Source organism: Mus musculus, chromosome 9 (genome assembly GCF_000001635.26).
Source record: "Mus musculus strain C57BL/6J chromosome 9, GRCm38.p6 C57BL/6J".
Lineage (NCBI taxonomy): Eukaryota > Metazoa > Chordata > Mammalia > Rodentia > Muridae > Mus > Mus musculus.
In genome coordinates this window covers 48,256,499-48,284,139 of record NC_000075.6, presented here as the reverse complement: position 1 = coordinate 48,284,139, position 27,641 = coordinate 48,256,499, and the positions used below count along the sequence as shown (strand labels likewise).

The 27,641-nt window shown below is 44.7% G+C and overlaps 1 protein-coding gene and 1 long non-coding RNA gene across 5 annotated transcripts in view; one reads left to right on the top strand and one right to left on the bottom strand.

Moving 5' to 3' along the window:
* Window positions 1–27,641, bottom strand: part of Nxpe4 (neurexophilin and PC-esterase domain family, member 4) — a 238,022-nt gene that overhangs the window by 115,886 nt on the left and 94,495 nt on the right. The window lies entirely within an intron of this gene.
* Gm51672 lies at window positions 131–27,122 on the top strand. Of its 2 annotated transcripts, XR_003948154.1 has the most exons (4): window positions 131–307; window positions 12,422–12,516; window positions 13,356–13,430; window positions 15,309–27,122. It is a non-coding gene; the product is annotated as a predicted gene, 51672 (long non-coding RNA). The 2 variants fall into 2 exon arrangements; XR_003948153.1 differs by lacking the exon at window positions 131–307 and having other exon boundaries at window positions 12,301–12,516.

Below are 27,641 nucleotides of genomic sequence, written 5' to 3'. Positions count from 1 at the left end.
GCGTCATCTGATGCTCAAGCCTGCTTTCCTTCCTCGGTACTGACTAATGCTGCAAATCCCCTTCATAGAGAGTGGGGCAGAGGGGCCTTTGGGACATTAACCAGTACTAATGATGAAAGGATTAGCTGAAGGGAAATATGGCAACACGTTTCTGTAGCACAGACTAAAATGGTTTTCATAAGATGTTAAGGTTAGTTTAAGAATACAACTTATAAATATTCTAGGTGACATTTCTTGGATGGCCTGGACCAGCAAGTGACAAGGTCCTGAGAGAAAGAGGGCCAGGAGAGAGAGGATAAGGAGACTGGTAAGTTTGGATGGGGTGTCTTGCATAAGTCATCTCTTACGCCAAGCAAGCTTAGTAAGAAGGACAGCATCATGTATTCTGAAACTATCACACAATGGGACAAGGTCAGTTGGAAGCTAATTAAACAATGTTGCACAGACGGAACACAGGTATCTGCAGAACATTACAGACTGAGCACACAGTAGCCCTGGGACTGATAACTGTAACCTCACAGTGGGGAGGGTTGGATTCTCAGACTCTGAAGCTGAGACTCAAGGCCCTGGCACGGGGTCATTCATTACTGGCTCTGCCAGGTATGTACCTGGTTTTGAGAAGGAGTTGTGTTCCTTCTCTATCAGCTCCTCAGGGGAACACGCCCAAGGCCCTGGCCTCGGGGTTGTTACTCGCTCTGCCAAGATGCTCCCGGAAATGTGTTCCTTTTCCATACATAGGGCCTCAGAGAAGCCTTAGATCAGCTGAGACCTCCACTTGGGTTGTTAGAGAGGGCAAGCCATTCTACTGAACGCTTTCTGTGAGTGGTCCCTGTCTTAATGCTAACCAGCCCGGGAAGCAGTTTCTATCCTTGTTATCATTGTCTGGATGAGAGAGAAAAAAAGAAGTAGACTTAGTCAATTAGCTCAGTAACCATGATCAAAACCACCTTTTTTTTCTGGGACAGAGATTATCATCTGGGGAACACGATGTGGCACTATTATAGAGGTAGTTTCCCATCTCAGTGAGCCCTTCCTCCTTGTTCCCACTCAGTCTCAAAGACTTGTTCCGTTTCAGTACTCAAAGCAAGGCAAGGAAGAAGCGGACCTCTTGGACCTAGCTGGGTACCCAATGCTCACCCAGCTGCCTGTGCTGTCTTGGGAAAAGCTGACAAGTGTCATAAAACCACATTTGGTTTCTTCAGTGTGTCCTGGAAGTCTTGCCTGGACTTCTTCACTCCCACACAGATGCTTCTGTCTGTAGGGAACCATCTATTGGATGCTGCTGTGACAAGATGACAGTGAAAAGGTCTCATTCCACAGTCTTGTGTCACAGTAGGGCGAATCCCACACACAGACGTCCTGCCTGTTGGTCCCATGACGTATTTATTAGGAGGACTACAGCAACACAGCTGCGGGTGACTATGGTTGTGTCCCGAAGGGAGAGGAAGTTCTTTAGTTCCATTTATTCTGGGGTGACGAGGGCCTTTCTTGTTCTTACTGGTTTCCAGAGGGAAGGGGACAGTTTGGTACCATGTGACCTATTGCTAATTCAAGGCTACCTTTGGTCTGGAGTTTGGACTGAAGCTTTGACAGGGAGGAGGAACACCCAACTTGCTCTTTAGCAAGCCTAGTTTATCAATTTTCTGTCCCAGGAAGCAGGGGTGGGGGTGGGGCATGCTCTGATTTCTTGGGGAAGGATGGTTAGAGGATTTCTAATCTGACAGCTTTTGTCGAACCTCGAATCGGATCTTATCAGTATGTGTGTTGTGCTACTTTAGGTAAGGAAACTAAGGCCGGTTCTTTCTTGGCAGTGTATTTCAGGGTACTGGCATGCTGACGGGTGAAGCAGAGACTGTAACTGTACCTACTAACATTCGTTGCTATCATACTGTGTTGAGTCATAGTCAAGAGAGCATCAAACAAATGGTAGGGAAAAGGGAAATGATCAGAGTAGCCTGAGGTCTGGTAATGAAGAGGTTGGCCAAGAAGACTCTCCAAAATGTCCATGTGCTTTCATACATTTATTTGTGTAGACAGTGTTGCCAATTTCATGGCAGAGGGACAGGTGGAATACATGTCTTGATTGAGGCAGAGGAAATCAGTGAAGAACAGTGGTAGGAAGGGTCTCCATGTGGACCCTTCATCTACCTCCCATTAGTTTTAAAGATACGCTGTGTGGGCAAATATTTTAGACACACTTTCTGTTCAGCAAGTATAAATCTTGTTTACCAAAGCAAGGAAAAGAGGTGCCTCTCCCCACTTCTATGTCTGTATTCTGCCTTCCTCTTTGTCCCTGGATCCCTCTGAATATGCATATTTGACTGGTTTTTCTGGTATCTTTCTTTTGCTTTTATTGGTTTTCTGTTATCTTTGTTTTGCTTTTGAGACAGAGTCTCACAGTATAGTTTAGGGTGGTTTAGAACTCACTATGGATATTGAGCTGCCCCAAACTCACAATCTTTCTGCCCCAGCCTGAATGCTAGGATTAAAAAACCATGTGCTCCCAAATCTGCTACATGCATTATATGTGTATACATGCATTGTATCTATGTATATATACATAGATATGTATAGTTATATATACAATATATATGCAATATAATACAAATGTATATATAATATAAATGTAAATTATATATTCTCAACCTGTGAAAAATGCAAAGGAATATTTATTATTGTAATTAAAAAATGGAACAGCAATCATTATGAAAGCTGTTCATTTGATGCATAAAATAATTTAAAGTTTAAAATAGCAAAATAAATGAGTAAAATGAACAGTTTTCATAAAAAGAAAAGAAATTGCATTAGGCAGATGACTTTAGAAAGCTAACCTTTTCTCTATAAATAAATATTCATAAGAATTTAAAGCAGAATAATAAAATTATTGCACCAGCATTAGTTAAAGATTTATTTTATGTATATTAAATTAAATAAAGTCTAAGAAAGTCTTTAAGTTTTAATTCAGCAGCTCCACGTAAGCCAGGATTCTTTTTCTGCGCAGTCCTGTGGGGAGGTCTTCACATCTCGTAAGTATGAGTTAAGATCGTCGAATCTGATCTCTAGATTTTATGAAAAGGGAGAACTCTCAAGTTAGATATGAAAAGTAGATGATAGGTCTGGCTAGATGGCTCTGTTGATGAAGTGCTTGCTGTGCAGTCAGGAAGGCCTGAGTTTGCTGCCTAGAGCCTTTGATTAAAACAAACAGGGGCTGGAGAGATGGCTCAGCAGTTAAAAGCACTGGCTGCTTTTCCAGAGAACCTGGATTCAGATGCGTGTGTGTGCATCTGTGGACAGGCACTCATAAGTGGGCATTCATGTGGAGGCTAGAAGTCAGTCTTAGGTATTTGTTGCCCAGGAATGTATCCACCCTGATTTTTGTTTGTTAGTTTTGAGACAGAGTCCCTTGCAGGCCAGGCAGGAGGTTCCCCATTAGGCTAGGCTGACCGGAATAGAAGCCCCGAGATCTGCTGGCCTCTGCCTCCCTAGTACTGGGATTATGGGTGTGTTCTACCATGCCTAGCTTTGCTTCTGGGAGGTTGAATTTAGGTTCTCATGATCGCAAGGTAAACACTTTACCAACCGTGCCATCTTCGCAGGCCCTCTTCACTATTTTAAACATCTATGCACTCTATGCTTCTGTTTTGTATCATCTCCTCTCCAAACTCACGATCCCCGTTCTAAAACATGCTTGGTCTCAACCACCTCTACAGTCCATCTCCTCTGCAGAAACACTCTTAGGCTCTACTGTAAGGCACCCTGTGCATAGCTTCTTCTTCATCCTGCTCAGCCCTTGTCTCCCTGTGCCCAGTTCCTAGCCTGCTTCACCATAGATGCTCTTCTCAGTACACATGGGCTCTGACCCTCCCTCCATCCTGGGCTGTACTTCCCACCTGCATTTTCTCTGGCAACCCACCAGCTCATCCACTCATAAGGATTCCCTTCTCACTGTCCTCAGGTTCTAATATCACTTGCCCAGGGATTGATTCCTCAGCATCCTTCCTATGGACCACCTCCTCACCACATTTCCACTTGGGTGCAGGCAGTTGTCTAATGGAGAAGTCCTCTTGATGCAGGTCAGATTCCATCACCCCCCTGTGGGAGATGAGGACTGAGGCTCCCCATCTCCTGTTCTAGGTATGGAGGTCCCTCCCTGCTTCTGCCTACCACATGGTATAAGGTCGGTTTCTCCAGGAAGGGGAAGGAAGAAGAGTAAGAGAGAAGGTTCCTTTTGAGATACATTTCTTCAGTCTGGCATGTTTCCTTGCATCTCACACCACAGTTTCTTTCTCTAGGCTACCACACTTCTGCAGACAAATTTTTTTGCCCTTAATATCTGCCATGAGTAATTTCATACAATTGAAAAAGATTTACTGTGCAATATATCCTTAATTTGATCCTTGCCCTTAGGTGATACAATCTTCTGAGAGATTTTATTGGCATCTGCCTTAAAATTGCTTTCAGACTTAAATTTTACTATTTGGGGGGTAGAAAAGCAATTGGCTTTTTTAGTCCTGCAAAGAGTCAGTCCTTACGCTTCTCCACTTTCTTTCAGTTCTGCTTTCAAATTGGGAGATTCTTCCCTGGGCTTATTTCCTCCAAGACCTAGGCAAACATGACAAGCATCACAAAGCAAACCTTCGAACATTATGTTTTTCCCTTGAGCTTTTGTTTCACTCACACTACAATCTACTTCCTAAGTTACATGAGTGACAGTTTTACTAAATATGGGGTCACCATGACACATGGATCACTTTCTAGTCTCTGATATCAGTTTCCCTGCCAATGGCCATTTGCAAAGTCACGGGCATGAATTTTGGGTTGTGTTTTTCAAGGGCATCCAATTTTTGGTAACAGAAGTTTTGATTATCAGAATAGACTAATTGTATCCTGATAACAAACGATCCAGAGTTTGCTTTTAACAAGGGTGAAGCTTGTCACTACAGTCATTTGAGTCCAGCCTGGGATCTATTGACTCTCATTTGGCCAATTGTTTGGCTTGTTTTGTTTTGCTTCTGAGACACTGTCTTATGTAGTTTATTCAGGCCTTGAATACGTGCTATAGCTGACGATGACCTTGTATTCGTCATTGTCCTGCCTCTGTCTCCTGAGTGCTAGGATTACAGGCATGCACTGTCTTGACTGGGTCTGATACTGCTTGGTATCAAACCCAGGGCACTGTGCATGCTAGGCAAGCACTTTACTGACTGAGCTACATCCCCATCCCAATTTCAGCATCTTACTGCAACAAAAGTTGAGTTCGTTGGATGCATTTGGTGTCTTGCTCTGGTGGTAGGGAAGGAGTAAAGGCTCTGCTTTACACAGACACCGCTCTGAGTGGCTCAGGTGATCAAAGACATTGCCACTGAGGCTGGAGAGGTGGCTCAACACTTAAAGAGTTCTCCTTGCTCTTGTAATGACCTGGGTTTGATTCCCAGGATCCGTCTGGTAGCTCACAACTATCTATAACTCCAGTTCCAGGGGATCTGATACTCTCTTCTGGCTTCCACAGACACAAAGCACACATGTGACACACACACACACACACTCAGGCAAAAAACTCGCATATAAAACAAATCTAATCTGCCATCACGTCACCTGAAATCACCCATCCCTGATTGCTTTAGCATATGACAGAGACTGGATGAGAGAGAAAAGACTTTTTTATTGCTTCAGAAAGAGTTATGTGACCCCAATTGCAAAGTCTTTCATGGATCACAACAGAGACAAGATTTGGGCAAACTCTTAGTAATATCTCCTGCATGTACATTTCATTAGCAGATTCCAGTTGTGGGTCTCCATCTACCGTATATTGTTATTTATAAAGTATCTCCCCTATTTATCTAGCAGACATTCATTGAGGACTTAGCATGTTCTAGTTAGTTTTCTAAAAGCTATGGGTTACATGGAGTAGTAGAAATTTAAAGATACAGTCTAGATCTATAATGCACAAGATAGTGATAAACACCATAGAGGAAAGCTAAAGAAGAAACAACACATTCTAGTGAGAGAATGGGGTTCATGCATAGAAGTATTTCAGCTGGAAAAGCCTGTTAACAAGTTCCCTGTGGTATGCTGAATGGCAATCCCCTAAAATGTCCATGTCTTTATTCCTAGAACCTGTGACTATGTTACCTTACATTGAAAATGAGCCTTTGAACAGGTGACCAGAGTAAAATCCATGGGATGGAGGGATTAGCTGTCATTTCAGGTGATCCCAGTGTAGTTACATTAGATAACAAGAGTCAAACTCGCTGGGCGGTGGTGGCGCACGCCTTTAATCTCAGCACTTGGGAGGCAGAGGCAGGCGGATTTCTGAGTTGGAGGCCAGCCTGGTCTACAAAGTGAGTTCCAGGACAGCCAGGGCTACACAGAGAAACCCTGTTTTGAAACAAACAAACAAACAAAAACCAAACAATACTCAAACTCAGAAAAGGTAAAGTGACTATAGAATCTGATAAAAAAAATGATGATGTTGTGTTAGCAGCTTTAGGGAAAGAGGAGGGAACCCGGAGTAAAGGCCTCTAGAAAAGAAAAGCAGTGACTGCGGACAGAATGCAAAGGCCCTTCCGACATTTGACCTCTGGAATCCCCCAGCTACAGAATAAGATAATAAACACGTGTTGCTTTAAGAAACAAAGCTTTGGACGTCTTGTTACAGCAGCAATGGGAAACAGAAGAAGTTGAATCTGAGCCAAGAGCTAACGGGAGTGAGGGAGGGAACCGGGTGGAGCTGAAGGGGGACATTTGGTCGGATGAAAGATAGTGAAAGCTCCCAAGACAGCAGTGTGTCTGCCGTAGACCTGGGACCAAAGGGTGTCAGCATGGCTGAAGCCAAGGGAAGGAGGAAGAGCCCTCTCGGAGCGATGCAGCCAGGAGGTGTCAGGTCTGAGGGCGCTAGCAGTGTCTTGCCTTGCAGATTATTTTGGCGTATTCTAAAGTGGCTACTGCTAAGAACCAGCGGTACAGAGCAGGAGAGTAAGCGGGAGACACCGGAAGTGATGAGATGCGGTCCGGATTGGGCTCTAGTCTGAAAACAGACTGTACGAGATTCACTCAGAGATTGGACGCGCCCTGTGTCAGAGGAGTATAGAATGATCAAAGGTTTACAGCTGGGGTAGCCAGATGGATGGACACCCTTTGCCAAGGCGAGAAAGACGCTATTGAGTTGGAGAAGAGCAAAAACGTAGTTCCAGAAGCTAGTGAGATGGCTCAGTAGTTAAAAGACCATATTGCTCCTGCAGAGAACATGGGCCTTGTTCCAAAGACCCGTGTTCCATAGCCCGTCACTATAACTGAATTCCAGCGCATCTGACGCCTCTTCTGGTCTTTCAAAGGCTCTTGCACTCACGTGGTACACATATATAGATTTGGGCACACACACACACAATTTAAAAAGTTGAATTTTAAACATTAGGTTTGAGGTAAGTAAATAGAGACTGTTAGGAACTACTCACACTCACTAGTTTGGTCTCTAGAAATAAATAAGCCCAAAGATACAAATTCTCAAGTATCCAATGTGTGCATATTCTGTAAAGCCTTGGCATTGGATGAGATGATCAAGGGAGATCAGATAAAGGAAAGAAGATGTCCCAGCATTGAGCCTAGGACACACCATGCTTTGGAGAGCAGGGAAAAGAGGACTAACTACCACAGGAAAAGAGAGGGTGAACTAGGAACTGGGAAGGCCACAAGAGACCGGTGTGCTGCCATTAATGGAAAACATTTTAAGGCTGAGTCAAGTGCTAGCAAAAGGTGAAGAGATTCAAAATGCTAACCATCAGTATAGTAAAATATTGATGCTAATTAGTTCTAGTGGAAAAGTCTATAACATAAAGGGATTCCCTCCTCTCACCACTCAGATTGGAACTAGGGCCTCATGCATGCTAAGCACATGCCCTACCACGGAGCTACACCCCAAGTTCCTTTTCATTTTCTAATTAAGCTCAACGGGCTATACTATCAATCTGTCAGATGACATCATTTTAGTGCACACGATTCATTAAATCTTTGGAGTAATCGTCGAATCACTCGCTAATCTTTTATCTGAGGGGCTTCCCCTTATGGAAATGATGGCCCTGCCCAAGCTACACAATGATGAAGAGAGCAGGATCCAATGTGCAAACTTCCCCGCTAACTTCACAGTGCCTGGTGACTCAGGGTGTCAAGTTGACATCAGTAATACTTATCAAGGTGCCAAATTCTCTCAGCTTCCGTTGAAAAGCAATTACATTAAAAATGTTCTATCATTCCCAATCGTTTAGCTCTGAGAGTACTGAGATTTTATATATTAAAAAAATCTTTATTATCAGCTAAATCAGGAAAGTCAGTTTGGAATGTCATGTTTAATTGGTAGATATAAATCTTCAGGCCAAGCAAGGGGCGGGGGTACCATGGTAGTTGGGAGCACCGGCTGTGTCCTGGGCCAGCTGACTTTTAGTCTCACTTCTGACACTCAAGTTTTAAATTTCGTCTCTGTGCCCCCATTGTCATATCTGTAAGGATCAGAAGGAGACTATTTGAATGAATCTGTGTTTATCTATATTGAGTGCTCTCATCTTTATTATTAAAATTCCTGTTAATTCTTGTAAAAGGAGGATATTTGGGGCTTTTAATGCAGTTTAATGGCAGTGACATTTGAAAGTCACCAACATGCTGGGAATCTCTGATCTCAAACCGCCTCTAAAGGTCCCATCATGAGTTCTGCTACCCATTCAATTTCTCTGCCTCCCAGAGGCAAAGTCTAAGGAAACTACAGTCTTAGGTGGCCATCAAAATGGACATTGGGGTCAGCCCAAGGAGCACCTGGTTAGAGCTTTGGAGGGCAAATGAACTTGAGACAGTTGCTCACTTGACTAACAGCACCTACAGGGACACAGGCTACACAGGTCTACTAGAACCAGAATCTAAGACTGCCTCGAGGGAGCCACAAAGGGTCTGGTGGCATTCTGGGAACACTGAAGACACCAGAGAAACTTCCAAAGTGGATACACCAAGGATCATTATATGCAGTGCCTGTTGTGGCTTTATGGGGGGTGAGCAGGCACATAAATCACTGAATGAAAACTGGCCTACCTCTGGAGAGGAAACATGCCTGCCCCCTACCCTACAGTGGCTATGAATAACTTTAATTTATACATTCTGTGAAGGTAGGAAACAGATGTCAAGGAATGGCTATGCGGGAGAGGGCTCTCAGAGGATTCAGAAATGTAGCTATTTAGAAACATTTTAATTTTTAAATGACCAGTGAGGCTGTAGTGTTGCTTGTGTCTGGATACTTGCTCCATGCCAAGTTCAAGCACACTGAGACCTGACCCTTAGACTTTTGTGACATGGAGGTTGTCAGTGTCCTGGTGAGCTGATGGTGCTCTGAGCATGGCTGAATGGATGCCTGAGCAACCTTGAGGAGAACTTGTGACCCTCTCCAAACTTTTGATCAACAGAAGGACAGAGAGATAAAATGGGGACAGAGATGGGGGTTCAAGGGGATTTTTTTTTAAATAAGAGAGATAATAGCACTTTGCATGTGGGTGAGAGAGCTCCTGTAGACAGCCTGACCTGCACTGTAGCCCAGACTTGTGTGAGGATCTTTTAAGGACCCACGTATTTCCAGATTTTCTCTCATTGCTCTCTCTGTAGTCTGCTAGACATTCCTTACAATATTATTTTTCCTCTCTTGCTATAGATGTGTCTTGATTCATTTCTGGATATCTCTTCTTCCTCCTCTATTTTTAGTATAAACTCTGTTTGATAAATCACTAAGTACCATGTAGCCTACATATCCTGGATGTGTGCTCCTTTCTCTGCCAAAAGACCAGCATTTCCAGCCATGGCCTGGAAAACCAAATGTCATTGTGTAATATTGCTTTTGTAGATAGCTCTGTCTGTCTGTCTGTTAATCATCATTTATTACCTGCTATCTGTCTACCAGTCTACCATCTCTCTGTCATGTTTATCATCTATCAATATTCCATCTATCAATTAATCATCTATTTATCTATTGCCTATCATCTATCATTTAATGATTTGTCATCTGTAATCTATATGTCTGTTATCAATTTTCCATTTGTTTATCTATCACCTAAACATTTAACATAGCTATCTATCTATCTATCTATCTATCTATCTATCTATCTATCTATCTATCTATCTATCTATCTGCCTACCTACCTACCTACCTACCTATCCATGTTTGTATACCTATACCTCTATCTATAAGCTGGTCTGTTTTTATGAACAGAGTCTAAGCTTCATTGAGACATGATTCCTCTAGAATGGGGGCAACCTATACACATCTTATTAGTGTCACTACGGGGAATCAAATGAAGAGAAAACTGAAATTCGTAGTCTTTAAAAGGTCTTATTTACATCCCATAACAAAAGATTTCCGCATCATTCTAAGCTTCATCATTTGACTCTCTAAAATGTGACCTCCCCATATTTCTAAACATTGACACACAGGGGTGATTGTTCATCAGCCTACTTTTTTTTCCAAGTTGAAAGCTGTCTTTAACAATGTAATGAAGGCCAGAGGAAACCGTAACAACCTGAATTTCGTATTTTCTGGTGGCCTTTCCAGAAGCATGTCCTACTACAGGCAGTGCAACAACTCCATTTGCAGAAACAGGCCTTTGAAACACTAGACCTTAAATGAAGAAGTCTATCACTCCTGTTATTTTTAGTTTCCTTCTCCGTGAAGCACAGCATTGGGTTCAGGGAGCATAAAGATCACCTTTAAAGATATGCAACCAATAACATCAGTTCCAAATTACTGCAAGGAAGGAACTTTGGAGGCTTAAATGACATGGAAACGGTACCTGGTCTCCAGTTCCTAGTGGCAGCCTTTGGTAGATTAACCAGGATGCCAGGGCAGGGTTAGTAGGTTGGGGATTTGTGGTGGTATGGATAAGAATGGTCTCTATACAAAGTTTGGAGCTGAAATGAAAGGATGGACCATGTAGAGACTGCCATATCCAGGGATCCACCCCATAATCAGCATCCAAACGCTGACACCATTGCATACACTAGCAAGATTTTATCGAAAGGACCCAGATGTAGCTGTCTCTTGTGAGACTATGCCGGGGCCTAGCAAACACAGAAGTGGATGCTCACAGTCAGCTAATGGATGGATCATAGGGCTCCCAATGGAGGAGCTAGAGAAAGTAGCCAAGGAGCTAAAGGGATCTGCAACCCTATAGGTGGAACAACATTATGAACTAACCAGTACCCCGGAGCTCTTGACTCTAGCTGCATATATATCAAAAGATGGCCTAGTCGGCCATCACTGGAAAGAGAGGCCCATTGGACTTGCAAACTTTATATGCCCCAGTACAGGGGAACACCAGGGCCAAAAAGGGGGAGTGGGTGGGCAGGGGAGTGGGGGTGGGTGGATATGGGGGACTTTTGGAATAGCATTGGAAATGTAAATGAGCTAAATACCTAATAAAAAATGGAAAAAAAAAAGAATGGTCTCTATAGGTTCATATATGTTAATGATTAGTCGCCAGGGAGTGGTAATGTTTGAGAAGGATGGGAGGTGTGGTCTTGTTGGAATCGGTGTGACTCCCTCTTGCCCCCACCCACCTGCCTATGGATCAGGATATACCTTTCAGCAATTGCTCTGGTCCTGTCTGCCTGCCTGTTGCAACGCTCCCTGCCATAATGAAAGCCTTGAAACTGCCAGGAAGGCTCCCATCAAATGCTTCCTCTTGTAGAAGTTGCCTTGCTCATTCTGCCCCTTCACAGCAATGGATGGCGACTAACACAGCATCCATGCCTATCTCACCTTCGGTCCACTGTAGACTTCCTGACCTCCGCACAGCCTGCCTTCCAGGCAAGGCTCAGGATCATTCTTAAGCCCCTGGTTAAGCTGCTGCTAGCCATTATGGGTCTTCTGTGATTGCGTGTGAATATGACTTACTTTTTTAATCACTGTGGTAAGAACATTTCTTCTTGGGGCTGGAGAGATGGCTCAGCAGTCAAGAGTACATACTGCTCTTATAGAGGACCAGCACCGTGGGTGTTCACAGTTGCCTTGACTCTAGCTCCAGGGCATTTAGTGCCTCCTGTCTCCATAGACACCTGCACAAACCTTCGAGTGCACTCACGTGCATGTGCATGCACACACACACACACAGACTCACAGACACACACATACACACATACAGACATACACACACACACACACACACAAATACACACATACCCACAGACACACACACACAGATATACACACAGACACACACATACATACACACAGAGACACACACAGAGAGACACACATGCACTACCCTCACACAGGCACACACACAAATACATGATTAAAAATAATAAAAATAAATAATTAAGAAGATGCATCCTAGAGGATTTATTCACAACACGCAGGAAACACTCTGTGTCCCTTGCATTTGCTTTTATTTTCTAGATGCTACCAGCTGATGTGTCAACAGTTTCCCTCCAGAAAGGGTTCCTCCTGTCAGTCACTGCATTGCTGTCCTCACTCACCCACACCGTCTCCAGGTAAGGGCAGGCAAGACAGCTCTTCCCTGAGTTGTGTCAGAATAACTCAGTCGATTTTTTTTTTATTTGCTGCCCCTCTCCCCACCATTCTTCTTTTTGATATATCTTTCTGTGCATCTATCCCAGGCTGCCCCTGACCTCATGATTCCCCTGCCTCACCCTCCTGCCAACCTCCCCTGCTAAACTCTTGGCTTTTGTCAATGGAACAAAATGCATTTTGGTATCCATCCTTTCTGTTGGTGACGGAGAGTTTTTCCCTGTTTGTTAACTTTCTTCCCCTCTCAGTCACCTCTCACTCCTGAAGTTTCTAAAATGTTTGCACCACTTTCTCTTGAGACTAACAGTGAGCAATAAAAGCGTACAGAATAAAATAGTCTTGTGTACTAGGAGTAGGCTACCCTTAACTATAGCAATGGCTTTCTATCAGAGGATTTCAAGTCGTAGGAGAGGGTGGCTTTCTCTTCTCACACTACGATGGTTGGTCTTCTTGGCAGGGGATAGCAGGGGCAGGCACAGCAGGAAACTCACAGTCTTTTGAAAGGGGGCTGGAGTTCTTAGGTACCGATGGCTGTCAGAGATGAGCTAAGACAAACATTCGCATCGCAGAGCAGCGACATTTAATAAAGTGATTACGCAGTGACATTAAATGAATCCTCAGGCTATTTTAAAGTGATTAATGTGGGTGGATGGAGGCCAGGACTCACTTGGGAACCATATGAGGATGTTTTTCTTGATTAAAAATTACCAGCAATGATGATGGTAAAATTCTCAGAGGGCAGTTTTGTTTGATTGTCCTGAGTGGTAAACAACATTGCTTATTAAAAAGTTTTCTCCTCCAGGAGGCTGAGGCAGGAGGATCACAAGTTCAAGGTCAGCCTCAGCTAAGTGACTTGGAGCCCAGTCTGCATTACAGGGTAAGACTTGGTCTCAAACAACAAAAACTAACTTCCCCATTGGAGTAGAAAGTCTCTTTTACCTCTGAAAAAGATGACACTATCCACAAACAGATTCTGAGTATCCCTGGAATTGTTTGGAGGCAGTCTTAGTTATTTTACATCGTCTCTCCTGTTTCCTAGGTGGTTTTCACTAGAGCAGCACTGTCTCCAAACAGCGCAATGGTTAAGCACCTACCTCCGGGGGCATAGGGGGAAATTCAATGTGGTAGTCTGTGTCAAGAGCTCAGTGAAAAGCCGAATGCACCCCAGTTGTTAAAGCCCAAAAGACAGCACTGTCATGCCTACTAGCATCTTTACCACCACCCTTAGGGAGAGCAGCTCTGTGGAATCAGCCTCCCCGGCTCTGCCTCTGGGCTCCAAACCAGCCACCATGTGTGGTCATGCACTATCATTTTAGGCATATGACAGAAACTAGTTCAATGAACCTGACCCGTGCAGAATTTACACAAGAACGAAAGTCAGATGAATAAACCCCATTTTTGCAACACTTTTAGCTTCTAGAGAAGTGTCTTGGTGAGGTTTTACTGTTGTGAAGAGACACCGTGACTACAGCAATTCTTATAAAGGAAAATATTTCATTGGGGCTGGCTTCCAGGTGCAGAGGTTTAGGCCATTATCATCATGGCGGGAAGCACAGTGGCTTGAAGGCAGGCCTGGTGCTGGAGGAGAAAGAGCTGAGAGTTCTACATCTTGATCAGCAGGCAGTAGGAAAAGAACTGTGAGTCACTAGGCACGGTTTGGGCTTCTGAGATCTCAAAGACCACCCTCCACCTGCTGTGATGCACTTCCTCCAACAAAGCCATGCTTACCCCAACAAGGCCACACCGACTTCAATCAGCCTACACCTTGTAACTGTGGTATTCCGCGTCAGCCTTTGAGAGCCACTTTTATTCAAACCACCACAAGAAGGAAGAAGTGCACAAATGTGTTTTCTGTGCTAGATGGGGTAATGTATAAGGAAGAAAATTCATTTGGCTCCCCGCTTTGCAGAGTAGGAGGTTCAAGAGCACGGCTCCATTATCCACTTGATTGAGCGTGTTTCCTGCTGTCTCATAACAGTAAAAGGAAATTATGACAACAGACTCGCTCTGTGATAACCTATTCTTGAGATACGAACTCACTCCTGTGAGGATGCCATCTCAGACCTCAGCTATTAAAGGGCCCACTTCCCAAGATTGCCAGAATGGCAGTTGAGTCTCTCCAGGAGCTTTGGAGAGGATGAGCCATATTCAAACCATACCAAGAGGTAAATGCAGTGACCCTTTTGGAAGTGAGGTGGGATCATTTGGCTCAGCTTCCTACTTGAAAAAAATAAAAAATAAAAAGAGCCCCAGCCTCAGATTTCATCCAAATGTCCTTCTGTTTCTCCTTTAACAATAGGATTGGGAGACCAATGGGATCTGAGCAAAATTTAGAAGAGAAAAACTCCGTTCAGAGTCTTTCTTTGGATAGTTCATTCTAAAGCCATGGTGGCAGCGGAGGCGGTGGTGGCGTGTGTGTGTGTGTGTGTGTGTGTGTGTGTGTGTGTGCCTGTGTGTGTGCGTGTGTGTCCTAAATAATTACTAAGTAATGCTAATTACTAAATAATTAAATAACTTAGTAAAACATAAATGCACACAGTGATTTATATGTGTTGTTTATATATTTGTGTATAAGCAATTTAAGAATACACTAGACTACATTTTCTATTTTTCTATACATTTTAGTTCTTTTTCAATCCTCGAATTTTACGAACATACATGTTTTTCTAAGAATCACTGCTTTTGGGAGTCCTGGAATCTACGCTTTAAGAGCATTTTATCTACTTACTAATAGCACCTTTGGTTTTCTTCACAGGACTTTTTAAGACACATGGAGAAGGAAAACTCAGGTGTGCCGTCTACAGATCTTCTGAGCCCTGGGTACTATGGAGGCAATGACTCTGGGTCCCTCAGCCTCGTGGCTACACACTCCTGTGTTGAAACATGAACACCTATTTGACAGTATCTGGAGATGATTGTGTCTTGAGTGGAAACCCCTTGTGAGTGGGATTAGTACCCTCGTGAAAGAATGGGATTGTACCACAGAGCCAGGAAGCTTGCTGGTCTCCCTGCCCTGTGAGAACACAGAGAGAAAGCACTGACTATAAGGAGCCAGACAATGAATGTGGTAGCATCTATGATCTCAGACTTCTCAGGCTCCAGAACTGTGAGAAGTAAACTTCTTATTGTGTGTAAGCTTCCCAGCCTCTGGTGCTTTGTTACAGCAGCCCTAACAGGTTAAAAAAAAAAAAAAACCCAAAAACCTAAAACAAAAAGACCACTAAGATAAGAAGTGGCAGGCACTCTCAGGACTATTTCATACATTTGTGGTAAAAACAGGAAACAAAGAGATTCAGAAGTCCCTTAAGCATTCAAGCCAAGACAGAGAGAATATGGATGACTAGAGAAGAGTCCAGTCTGCCAACATCCAGCACCAACAGAAGGCTCACTTGGCACCAGCATCCTTTTCATTTTCATTTTTCCTGTCCCTCATATGAAATTCCTTCCTCCTGCTCTCTCTCCTCCTGTGAACAGAGAGAGCTTTATAACAATCAAGACCATTTCCAGGCCAAGACAACCAATTAAAAGTAACACTTCTCTAAAACTGCAAACAGTCCCCTCTCCAACGCAAACTTTTTAATCAAGGAGGCTGCCTTCCACATCCTTTCCTAATAGAGCTTGGCCTCCATCCACCAACATTAATCACTCCAAGATGGCCCGAGAACCTATGTAATGTCACCGCCTAATTCTTTTATTAAAGGTCGTTGGTCTTTGACTGAGAAGATGTGTTTTGTCTCCCATCCCCAGCCATCTGCCCCACAGTCTGAGTCTAAAGACGTCTATTCTCTCATCAAGGACAGTTGGAGACCTCTGCTGAGCCCCTTGTCTTTGAAACCTCTCTAAAGTCCCAAGACGCTTTGAAATGCAGCACATTTTGGCCAAGGCGCTTGAATGTAGCAGAAGTCTCCAAAAGACACATTCAGCTCTGGAACCTGACTTTTCCACTTTCTTTGGTAGGGGTTGGAATATGAAAACACCGCACTTTGCAAACTAGCATTTTTGGGGAAGGTATTCAATTTGCGATTGTCCCCGGGAAAGCACTATCCTGAGCTATAGCCAGGATATACAGCCAGGAACTGTTTTCTCACTGGCCAAACTTTGGAGACTGGTAAGTACAAAGGACTTTGCCGCTAAGGATCGTAAACAACGGAGTTGATGAAAGTTTGTTGAGCAATAATGTCTGACCCAGGAACACGGTGCAATACAGTTTGGAGCTACCAGGCATGTCCGGGGACGCTGGAGGGAGAAGAACGGTTCAGAGAGCAGTGGCTCCTGAGGACCGCCCAGTGGATGTTCTAATGGGTGGAGAGGAGCTTTCCACGTGACGTCCCTGAGCTGCTCATGGAATGGGACTGTGGTGGGAAGCCTCAGGCTGGACCAGTGTGCTCGGCAGAGCTTGCCAGTCAAGTGTACAAGGGACGCGTGTGCACGTGTGTGAGCGCGCCTGGGCAGGTTAGCGTGGTGTGTGGTTCGTAACAGATTCTTTGGAGCTTCTCTCTGTGCACATATCCCATGCAGTCTGCAAAGCAATGAGGCTTATTTAACATTCACTGTGGGACAAATAAGAGAAAATTAAAAGAGCAATTTTAGGAGGGAATAATTGTTTTCCATACACTATAATTACAACTGCCTGTAAATGCCGCTATCATAAACGAATCTGCCGTTTAGAGTTCTCTTAAATTCTTTCCGTAATGAACACGCTCTGAAGGCGGGAGACCTCGGCGGCGCTCCAGTTGGGGATGCTGGGCCTGCACTGACCCCTGGCGTCTGCCTTGGGCAGAGATCTCCCACCGCAGGCACAAAGCCTGGTACCCAGCTGGGCGAACTCCCTTGTCCTTTTCTGTCCTTGGCTTTACAAACATCCCGGAGACCCTTGGGACAGGAGTAAATCTTAGAATCTCTGACTTCCAAGGTCTCCTGAGGCGATTTTTATAATATTTGCGTCGACATTGTTTCTCCTCTCTGGCTCTCTTCCTCAGCAAACAGCACCTTTCAATTGCCACTCAAAAACCTAAAGGTCATTTCTGATCATCCCTTCTTTCCTACCATAGGGGTGAGCAAGCCAGGACCCCTCAGACACCGAGACTTGGTGACGGTGTGCCTCCGATGGATCTCTCCATCCATCCCGGAGAGACACCAGCCACCACCACCCTCCCTGGATAGTACACATCAGCCTCTGAGTGACTTTCTTGCTTGAGACTTAGTGTCTCCAGGGATCTTCCACTTTTTAACTTACGAAATTTATTCCTCAAGTAACCTTTGATGAACCAGAAAGACTGCTGTTAATTACTTTTAATAAGTCATGGTGTGAACTTGGCACAATCACTTGGGCAATCTTCCTCTTTGTTAGGGTTGGGGCAAGAACAGGGCTTTTCTATCTTTTCTTTTTAAGGCTTTCCATTATCAATTCCCTTAGTGCCCCGCCCTTTCCCTTTGTTTCCAGAGAAATCTCTTAGACCAAATAAACTCGATGATTAAAATAAAATTATTTCCTGCTTTTCATGAAAGACAGAGCTGACTGATAATTGGGGCATCTGGTCAGGAGAAGATAACCAACATTATCATAAAGAATGAACATAATCCCAGCCAAAGGCAGAGCAACAGTCCGATAGTTTATCTAGCCAGTGCAGTCTTATCAAGACAAAATCTAGCATCTCTGTTAGCTTTTCAAAAAATTGAGAAAAGCACATAGCTTCAGATTTCGGCTATCCTAGATCCTCTGTGATAGTCTGAAGGAAGTGACTCTTGGGGTTTAAACTGCTCTGGGATTCTAAGTGTCAGCCGCACTCACACGCTGCAGTATTCTTGGCATTCTCTCGGTGAGCATAGCCCTTCTTCCTTAATTGCACCTGGTCCATAAATAAATATTCCATCTCCAATGCCAGCTCTAATTAATTAAAATTGGGAGGAGTTCACCATGCCACTTGCAAATTGAGCATATATGTGTAAAGATCTCAGAACAAATTAATTTCACATAGATTTAATGATTGATTACTTAATGCATGCTAATTAAATGTTTGGGGGAGGGGACAAAGAGTCTAATTAGTATTAATTTTTACATTGCCAAGTTCTACTTCCAATTTCTCTTTTTCCTTTTTTGGCCACTCGTTATCTGAACACTGCCACTTTCCTTTGATGTTATGCTCTGTTCTTTGTCTTTCCTCTTCCTTCTTTACTGAAAGGCTTATCATTCCTCTCAGGTATAGGGCTGTGTTCTTGAAGCAAGCAGTCACGTTCCACTTGCTCATTCTCTTTCTCCACATTGCAAATCTGGGTTCTTAAAGAATAAGGATACGACTTCTTCCCAGTTAATCAATTAACATCAATTGCTCTCTTTTCTCTGTCTCCTCCCCTTCCTTCTTCCCTCTCCTTTTCTCCAAAACTAGGTATACAGTTCTTAATGGTCTCATAAGCAGAAGTAGAGGGAAGGGGACCAGAGTGAATTTAAGAATGACTAGGAAAAAATTGAACCATGTAGACTCTGTTAGATATTAGTGTTAACATTAATATTATATTTGGGTATTAGAGTGGAAATTTCTGATTTCTTTAACAACTCAGAAATGTGTCACCTGAGGCTTTTCTGGAAGCTGTCTTGTGAGAGGGCATGTGATGGTTTCTGAAAACAGACAGGTGAGAGGGTGCGTGATAGAAAGAGTATAAGTAGGACCCTACAAACAGTGAGAGGAGGCTCTTGCATTGCTACGCTGTGCAGTGCTTCGCTGGTCTTCAGTGGTCTTCGTTAGTCTTCACTTCACAGAGAGAAATGCGTCAAAGAACTTCTTGTGGTATTCTGGCTGATTCGAACTGCTTCCACAGGCTCATGCCCATTCAGTGGAGCCTTGCTGTTTCTGTTGGATTGTGCAACCTCTTCTGGTTCATGTTTGGTGTTTGCTATTGAACTGGACAGCTGGTATCCTGACAATGAAGAGTAGAATTGCCCCCAAGGAACTGCTTCTACATAAGTTCACAAAACCTTTTTCCTGTTAACCGTTATTTTCTGGAACCTCTGGTTGGTAGGTTAAAAGGAAGGTTGAAGAGTTTAAGAACCCTAAATAAAGTAGGTTTTGAAAAAAATTTACCTGTGCATAGGATGAATATGGCCAGAGATCTAATGTGCAGCATGGGAGCTATAGTTAAGAATAACGTATTAAATACAGGGAATTTAATGAATAAATTTTCAGTATTTTTTTAACCACAAAAAGATAGGTGAGATCACAGCTATGTTAATTTGCTTGGCTGTAGTAGTTACTTCACTACGTGTAGAAACATGAGTGTCATATACCTTAGATCTGTACAATCTTAGATGGCCCAAACTATTAATTTGTCTGACTATAATAACAAGGTTACTACTCTATACGAGACAGTTCATGTTTCTGAAGTGAGTGTTTTCTATAATTTGCTTTTAAGTACTTTTGAATAAAAATGAAAATTGGGAAAGGTGAAAGGTATGGTTCAGGAGTGAGTGTGTGTGTGTGTGTGTGTGTGTGTGTGTGTGTGTGTGTACGCGCGCTGCACACACATGCATGCACACACATCCTTCTACATTGCATAGAGAGATAATGTTGTCAGCAATTGAATCTGTGTGAAGGATCTTTTGGTGGTCATTATGCTGGCTTCCAGTATTTCTGCAGCATTCAAACTTTCAAAATACGCCTTGGGATAAAGCCTTTTGAACCACTTGGATACTGTGTTATTATTTCAGTCCTTTTCTTTCCTTCAACTCTGATCCATCCCTGCTGTCCAAATGCCAGAAGGCGGGTTTCTCCTCATATTCAATCAGGATGGGCTAGGTGATGCTGCAGGGACAATCTGAAAATCCCAGGAACTTAAACCATCAAAGGCTTCTCTCCACTAGTGCTATGTGTCCATTTCAGATCAGTAGGAGATAAAAGCCATCTTTGTGAGCATCTCAAGTACCCTCATTCTCACCTCTTAAGGTGCCATGTCTATGAAGTGGATTCCCCACCTTTATTTTCAAAGAAAGAGGTTTCTTTCCTCTTATTTAAAGATAACTGCCTCGCATGAACTCTGGACCCCTATCTCCTCTGGGATTTTGTTCCCACAATGTGTGTCTAGTTCCTCCTTCTCTGTCTCTGGCCCTCTTCTCTCCATGTATTTTAGTTTCTATATCTCAGAAAGATCCTGTGTTTGATTCTGTTAAGCCTTCTAAGTTCCTGCTTTCCGTCTTTCGTTTTTGCTGATGTCTTGTCTCCATTTCCCGACATGCCCATCTCAGTTTTCACAGGAACTGACATTTGCTCCCCAATTATACTGACATGTCTTCTTGAAAAAACGAGTAGCCATTTTAGTTCTCCATTCCGTAGTTCCTGATCTCTGCGGGGAGGCACTAAGGACCATGCCCACCATTCTCTCCAGCTCTGATCTTTCTCTGTCGATTTTTGGGGTTCTCCTCCTATCCTCTGACACTGCCACTTCTCCTTCAAGGTATCATTTCTCTCCTACTTGTGAGAATCCTCCAGGGCATTTCAGCATTTGCCTCCTGTTGCCGCTCTAACAGCTGTTTCTATGACTTTCCCATTGCCTCCAACGAAGACAGCTTCCTCGCCTCTGATATTTAACTCTCCCCCATTCCAGGCCTCCTTTCATGTCTATCTAGGTTCTGAGCCGAGTGGAGACCTGTGTGAGTCTTTGGCTTCCCTTCCTGCTCTCCATCTTCACTCCTGATATCCAAGTCTTATTCCCAATGATAAACTAGTTGTTCTTGGCATCTATGCCTTCTTTAGGTTAGCTGGATGCATAGTCTGATCGAAACGACTCCACGCAGATAGTTACCTCCAACTGACAGTCAGATTGCTCTCCTTCTTCCATGGCACAGCCCTATTATTGACCAATCAACACAAGCATCAGGCCCATGAGGTTCAGCTGAGATCATACTTTGATCATACTTCGTCCAGATGTTTAGCTTCCTAGCAGCCCTTCCAGGCTTGGGCCCATTTGGGTCCTTCTCTCTGAGTCTATGTGTGATTCCTCTTCTCCCTTCTTTCTCCCTTTCATTATCTTTCTTTCTTTCCCCTCCATCTGTTCCCCATTTGCCCTTTATTCATCTTCTTCATCCTCTCCTCCAAGTCTTAGCCTCCTTTTAAGGTAGCACCACCTCCCTCTTTAAGACATCTCTCTTGCTCAGGTTTGCACTGACCCTTTCGTTGGGTCCTCGTGGCCAGGGAGGCACAGACCATTTAGCTGTTTGCTATTCAGTTTCCCAGCTGCCTCATGTGAAGTTCTGCAGAAACAAGCACGGTGATGGGCACACGGGTGGAGCAGCAGACACATGTGAGCTGACTGATTTCCCTGTGATCTGATAGAAAGTTCTAGGTTTTTATTCTCCTATCCATGGAGGAATTATATCTGAAAGTTGCTGGAAAATATTCTTTTTTCTTCTCCTCTAAACCATATGGAGCTATTTGTTCCCTGGAAGCATGGCTGCTGATTTCAAAGTCCCAAGACATCCCATTTCCTGTAGCAACCACATCTATATTATTAGACTCCTACATAATCCCATATCATAGAAATATTTGCATTGCTTTTCTGCCGCTACACACTTGGCTTTTCTGTATTTTTCAGCTTTGCCATTTTGCTGATGAATAATAATGTGTTTGCTTGTGTTAACTCATTTAATCCCTTGTGCAGGTCTTTCAAGGTTGGTCACACCATCCGATTGATATTGTTTTCCTGCCCAAAACAATACAGTACAAAGCATTTCAACTGGTTCAAGGTTGCCGAGATAAGAATCGAATCCAATTGTTCTTGTTGCTTGTTGTTTTAAGTTGGTTCAAAGCTCCTTTTTGGCACAGTGCTTATTTTCCCTAAATCTTGGTTTCTTCCCTGAGCGATGAGGAGCGTGATACTTCTCAGAATAGTTCAATTATTTGTCTTTTTAAAAATGCACACTGAAGACCCACCACGCACCAAAATCTAAGACTGTAAGAATTAAGCAGTATCTCAGTGCTGACTAAGTATTCTGGACCTGTGGTCGATGCCCAATAAGGCTTCCTTTCCCCTCCCAGGACTTACACCTTTGACTGACCTTTCTCCAGCACTGACTGTGCCTCGCCCACTTTAGGAAAGAGTTGAAGCTGGAAAACTTGCTGACTGCCTGTATTGCCTGTATTCCTCTCTACCCATACCCCCACCCCACCCCGCCCCAGCACTTTTCCCTCAGGGTTTTTGGGACTAGAATACCCCACTAACCCTGACAGGTGATCTGTGAGGGGAGAGAAGTCTGTGACACTCCCAGCCCAAAGTGACAGCCCAAGGATGTTCAAAACCATCTTGCTCGTCCTAGATAAAGGTGACTTGTCAAAGGGGGACAGACTGTCTTCAGCATCCGCTCCAGGGAAGCTTGACAAGTGAACCAACTCTTTACCCATTCTAGGAGGAGCCTGTGGCTCTCCTCAAATGTGACAAAGAGACCAGGGTCACCCGGAGATAAACGCCCGAGAGACCAGTGAGCTGGGAAGGAGGCTCGACCAGAAGTAAGGGTTACTCAGTCAACTGACTCCAAACCCCAAGTGTCCACTTCCTCCTCTGTCCCTGAGTAACCCCAGGTCCTCCCTTCTACCCCTTCTGTGCAGCAGCACCCATGTCTGGCTCTTGGAAGTGCTTTGCTTCTCTTCCCACCACAGGGACAAATGCAGGGAAATATAACAACATAATCCTCTTCACACCACTCAGTCCCCGAAGGTCCTTACTCGGAATTCTCCATTTATCTGGTCATTAGATCTAATTAAATCCATCCAACTTAGAGCGCCGATGAGTGGCACCACTTTCTCTCACCAATTAAAATAGAGGAGATTAAAGAATGCCCCCGACACTTTGTCCTTGTAAGGGTGGTGGCTTGGGAAGAGGCTGAGGAGGAACAAGGAACACTGTCCTTTATCTCCGAAAGCAGTGGTGACATCATGGGAGCTCCTGCCAGCAAAAATGTACCCTTCGTGTGGCTTTTCCAGATGTGACCACAAATGTACAGTAAGCACTCGGTTGTCTGTTCTAGAAATATCTGTTTCCAAAGGTGGCCCAAAGGAGGCTAAACAAGGGATGTCTATGAGTAGTAATAAAGAGGAAAGAAGAATCCCCGCAAAAAGAGAGTAGGCAACAGATACATTAATAACAAAAATACTGTTGAAAATATGCATTCTAAAATCTGATTAGAGCTTCTTAAGGTAAGGAGAGCAATCTAGCATATCACCGTAGAGGTCATCATTTTAATTGGCCAAAATTCACTTTCTTACTTAAGGGATGGAAGAACGTTCTGGCTTTAAATTCTGAAAGGAATTCCTCCAGTGGTGCTCACATCAGAGACCCTCCATGATGGGCAGTGCTTTCAACAGTACTGACTGGGCTCACTGCCTCACAGTGTTAGGCCTTACAGTGACTGATAGGCAGTGATACAGTGACAGGCCTTCAGATGATAGGCCCAATGTTGGGTATCCGGGGCGCGAGAAGAGTACGTCCATTTTTGAAGGATTATTTTGCCTATACAGGGATCCAAGAGGGATCACAGCTTTATTAGGACAGTGCTCAGACTACCTTAGCTCACTGAGGTCAAGCTGGACAGAGAGGCCAGCCACAGACTCCTGCAAACCTGGTTCCCATAGGGGCTCACTCTCCTGCCCTGCCCTGTCCCACTGATGTGGTTGGCTTCACATCACTCATTGGGCATAGGGCCTGGCCCTTTGAGGAGCATGGGTATGGCCCCAGCACACTCTCCGGAGTCAGCTCAGTGTAATCTCACCCCCTCCTCACACCTACATCCACCCAGATCTTGCTTTTAATTCCTCTTCGCCTGACACTGTAGAGTCTTATTTGGGTCACTCTGCATGGAGACAGACATTCTCCTAGACCTTCCCTAGTAAAATATACCATTGGGAATAACGGGGAATGGGGGTTCAGAGAAAGTAGAGAAGTAGCCTCGGATTACTGATCCCAGAGAAGAAAGGAAGTCAGGCTTCCACTCGACACAACTCTCCCTGCCCCCCAGAGAAGCATGTTTCCTAAGAAAACCCCCTGAGTGCAGGATGGCCACTTTAGTTCTTGCTGCCTACACCAATCAACGATTTCCTTGGAGAGTGGCTTGTATTCCCTGGTCAAGCTCACACTTTGCATACCCTAGGTCTATCCTGAGGACCCAAAGCCCTCCTGCTGGGTTTCTGCAACCACAGAACCCCCCCCCCCCTCACACTGCTGTGTCTTTAAGATACATCCAGTCAACAGCTCCTCTTTGCCCCCGGCTCAACACTGATGTCCTTCAAGGGCCCCTCTATAGAGTGGTCCTAATTACCTCCTGCGGTCTCATCTCCATCACCTGTGCACCTCCTGGCTCCTGATTGGCTCCTTCCCCAGGATCCTAGGTTTTCCTCAGCACCTTAAGCTGAGTTGTCTATTCATCTCTGACATCACCAGGCCGATGCCTCATTGTGTGGGTCGGCTTGCCTGAGGTATGGGATGCTCAGGGGTTTATCTAAACAAGCTCTGGAGCATGCCCATGGGCCAGATCTATGGATGGGATTAGCATTTGAACAGATTGTCTCCACCAAGGTATCCTGTAATCTAATTGGATGGGAGTCTGAATAGAGCCACCGTGAGAGGAAGGGAAAACTCGTTCCAGATCACTTGAACCAGGAGATCTTTTGAGTTTTCTCCTGCCTGGGGCTGAGACTTACAGCCCTGGTTCCGTGGTTATTAGACCTTGGGATTGAGGCTGAACTATAGCACCATCTTCCCTGGGTCTCCAGCTTAGAACTCAGGCGGTGGGTATTCCCAGAATCCATCACTGTGTGAGCTGAGTCCTTACTATATAATGCTCCTTAAGGGTCCCATGTCTTGGAATAGTCTATTACACCAAGCCCCTGCCTCGGAAGCCCATCTGCTCCTCCCTTCACTGACCCTCCTGAGGACACACTCTTGCACCAGAGCGTGCTTCTGCTCGCCATTCGGCTTCCTTTCGGGTCCTGTCATCTAGCCATTGTCACCAAGACAGGAAAGAAGCAAAGCCCGATGAAAATGCAGAGAGCGAGGACTCCTAAAAGATCCCTTGGTATTATGACAAGTATCCGTTCTGGGTGTCCAGCCAGAACCCCCAAAGCGTCCTGGGCACAGCGTCTCCTCCCTGTGTTTTCACTGGGGGCCACGGCTTCTGAAGGTTTAGTGGGAGCGCAGGTGTGAACGTGAAGTATAGTTCCCCTCACACATTGCCTCAGATGTTGCCTGAAGTTCAGCTCCGTCTCCTTTTTTACTCTTTTCAGGTCTCCTTTTTTCTCCATTCCTAGTCTCTCTGCTCTCCTCAAAGGCCCAGAGAGAAGCAGGCGCTCCCAGACGCAGTAGGAGACTCCTTTCCAAAGGGGGCGCTCTAAGATCAGGAAAAGGGCCTTGAGGAACTTGTGTGTATTAGAGAGGATTTTGAGCGGGTACCAATGGCTGGACAGTTAAAAAAAAAATGACTTTTATGAAATCTTTGCCCTGATACGCTATCCATTTTCCCAGATGCCTTTTTAATATCTACCTACATAACTATATGAAATTATAGTAAGTCCTACAGCTGGGGATGAGGTTGTGACGGACAGCTGCGGTTTGGATCAGAACTCAAGGTGAGGTCTGCTCTAGAAGGCTGCCAAGCTGCAAGCCTCCCTAACGTGGGCAGGCCTGGGGAAGGGGCTGTACACCTAGCAGAGAGTTGCCTGCATCTGGCACCTGTCCCTCCCCTCTCCCTGAGATGTACCCCAAGCAGGCTACAGATCCAGTCAGCAGCCTCTCAGGCAGCAGGCAGACTCGGAGGCCTCAAAAGGGGGTGGGGAGAGAAGGAAGGATGGGAAAGTGAGCTAGAGAGAATGTTCTACGTGGGATAATTTCTGTAAGAGAGACTTTACACTGGTTGACCTGGACAGTGGTTCTCTGCTCCTCCGGGAGGCTAGAGAGCACACCCCTTATTTCACTTATTACCTGCGAGGATGTGTAGGCTAGCCTGAGCACTTCCCACTGAGCCTCTGACACCTTGGTTACCGGGGAGAAAGCTGATTGTGTCTGGCATGCAATTGATCTCACCCCATACAGGGGAGACAGTGAGTGGAGGAAGACACACACATCCGCAATGGACCCAAAGCCTCTCCCGGTCTCTATGGGAGGACAAAAGACGGTTCAGGAGAGCGTGCAGTAAGAATGCTTCTGCAGAGGCCTTGGGAGGGTGAGACCCGGGTGGCAGTGTCTGTTAGGGCTGGCATCCTAAGATCTCTTGCTTCACAGCCTGCTCCAGATGTCCGGTGCAGCTCAAAAGGAGCAGGGTCCACAGCCTGTGTCCCAGCAACCTGTGGGCTAACTTTACAGTGCTTGTCACCTTACGCGTTTTGTCCATCTGCCAAACCCATTTCCACGGTGCTCGAGAGCGGGAGGCTGCGAGGCTCACATCTGTGGCTGATAACACACGACCTTGTGTGAATCAGGGAGCTAAGAGGCTTTGCTTTGCTGTTTTGGAGAGACCTCTGGCTCAAGGCACTGCACTAGGAGGGCAGCAGAGATACTGTCAATTACAGACCTGTCCTTCAAACCTTGGGGCTCAGTGAGCCTGGTGCTGTCAGCCATTCATGCGGGCACAAGCTGGATACACACTTTTTGCTGGGAGCCTATTGCCAAGAGAGGCTCAAAGACTTAGTAGTTTCTTCTCTTCTCTTCTCTTCTCTTCTCTTCTCTTCTCTTCTCTTCTCTTCTCTTCTCTTCTCTTCTCTTCTCTTCTCTTCTCTTCTCTTCTCTTCTCTTCTCTTCTCTTCTCTTCTCTTCTCTTCTCTTCCTTCCCTTCCTTTCCCTTCCCTTCCCTTTCTCTTCTTTCTTTCTTTCTTTCTTTCTTTCTTTCTTTCTTTCTTTCTTTCTTTCTTTCTTTCTTTCTTTCTTTCTTTCCTTCCTTCCTTCCTTCCTTCCTTCCTTCCTTCCTTCCTTCCTTCCTTCCTTCCTCTCCCTCTCTCCCCTCTATCTTTTCTTTCTCCCTCTCTTTCTTTCCTTATATTTCTGGGGTCTTGACAGGTGGCTCAGTAGAAAACTCCTAACCAGGAAAGCCAGGAAGCCTGAATTTGAATCCCCAGAA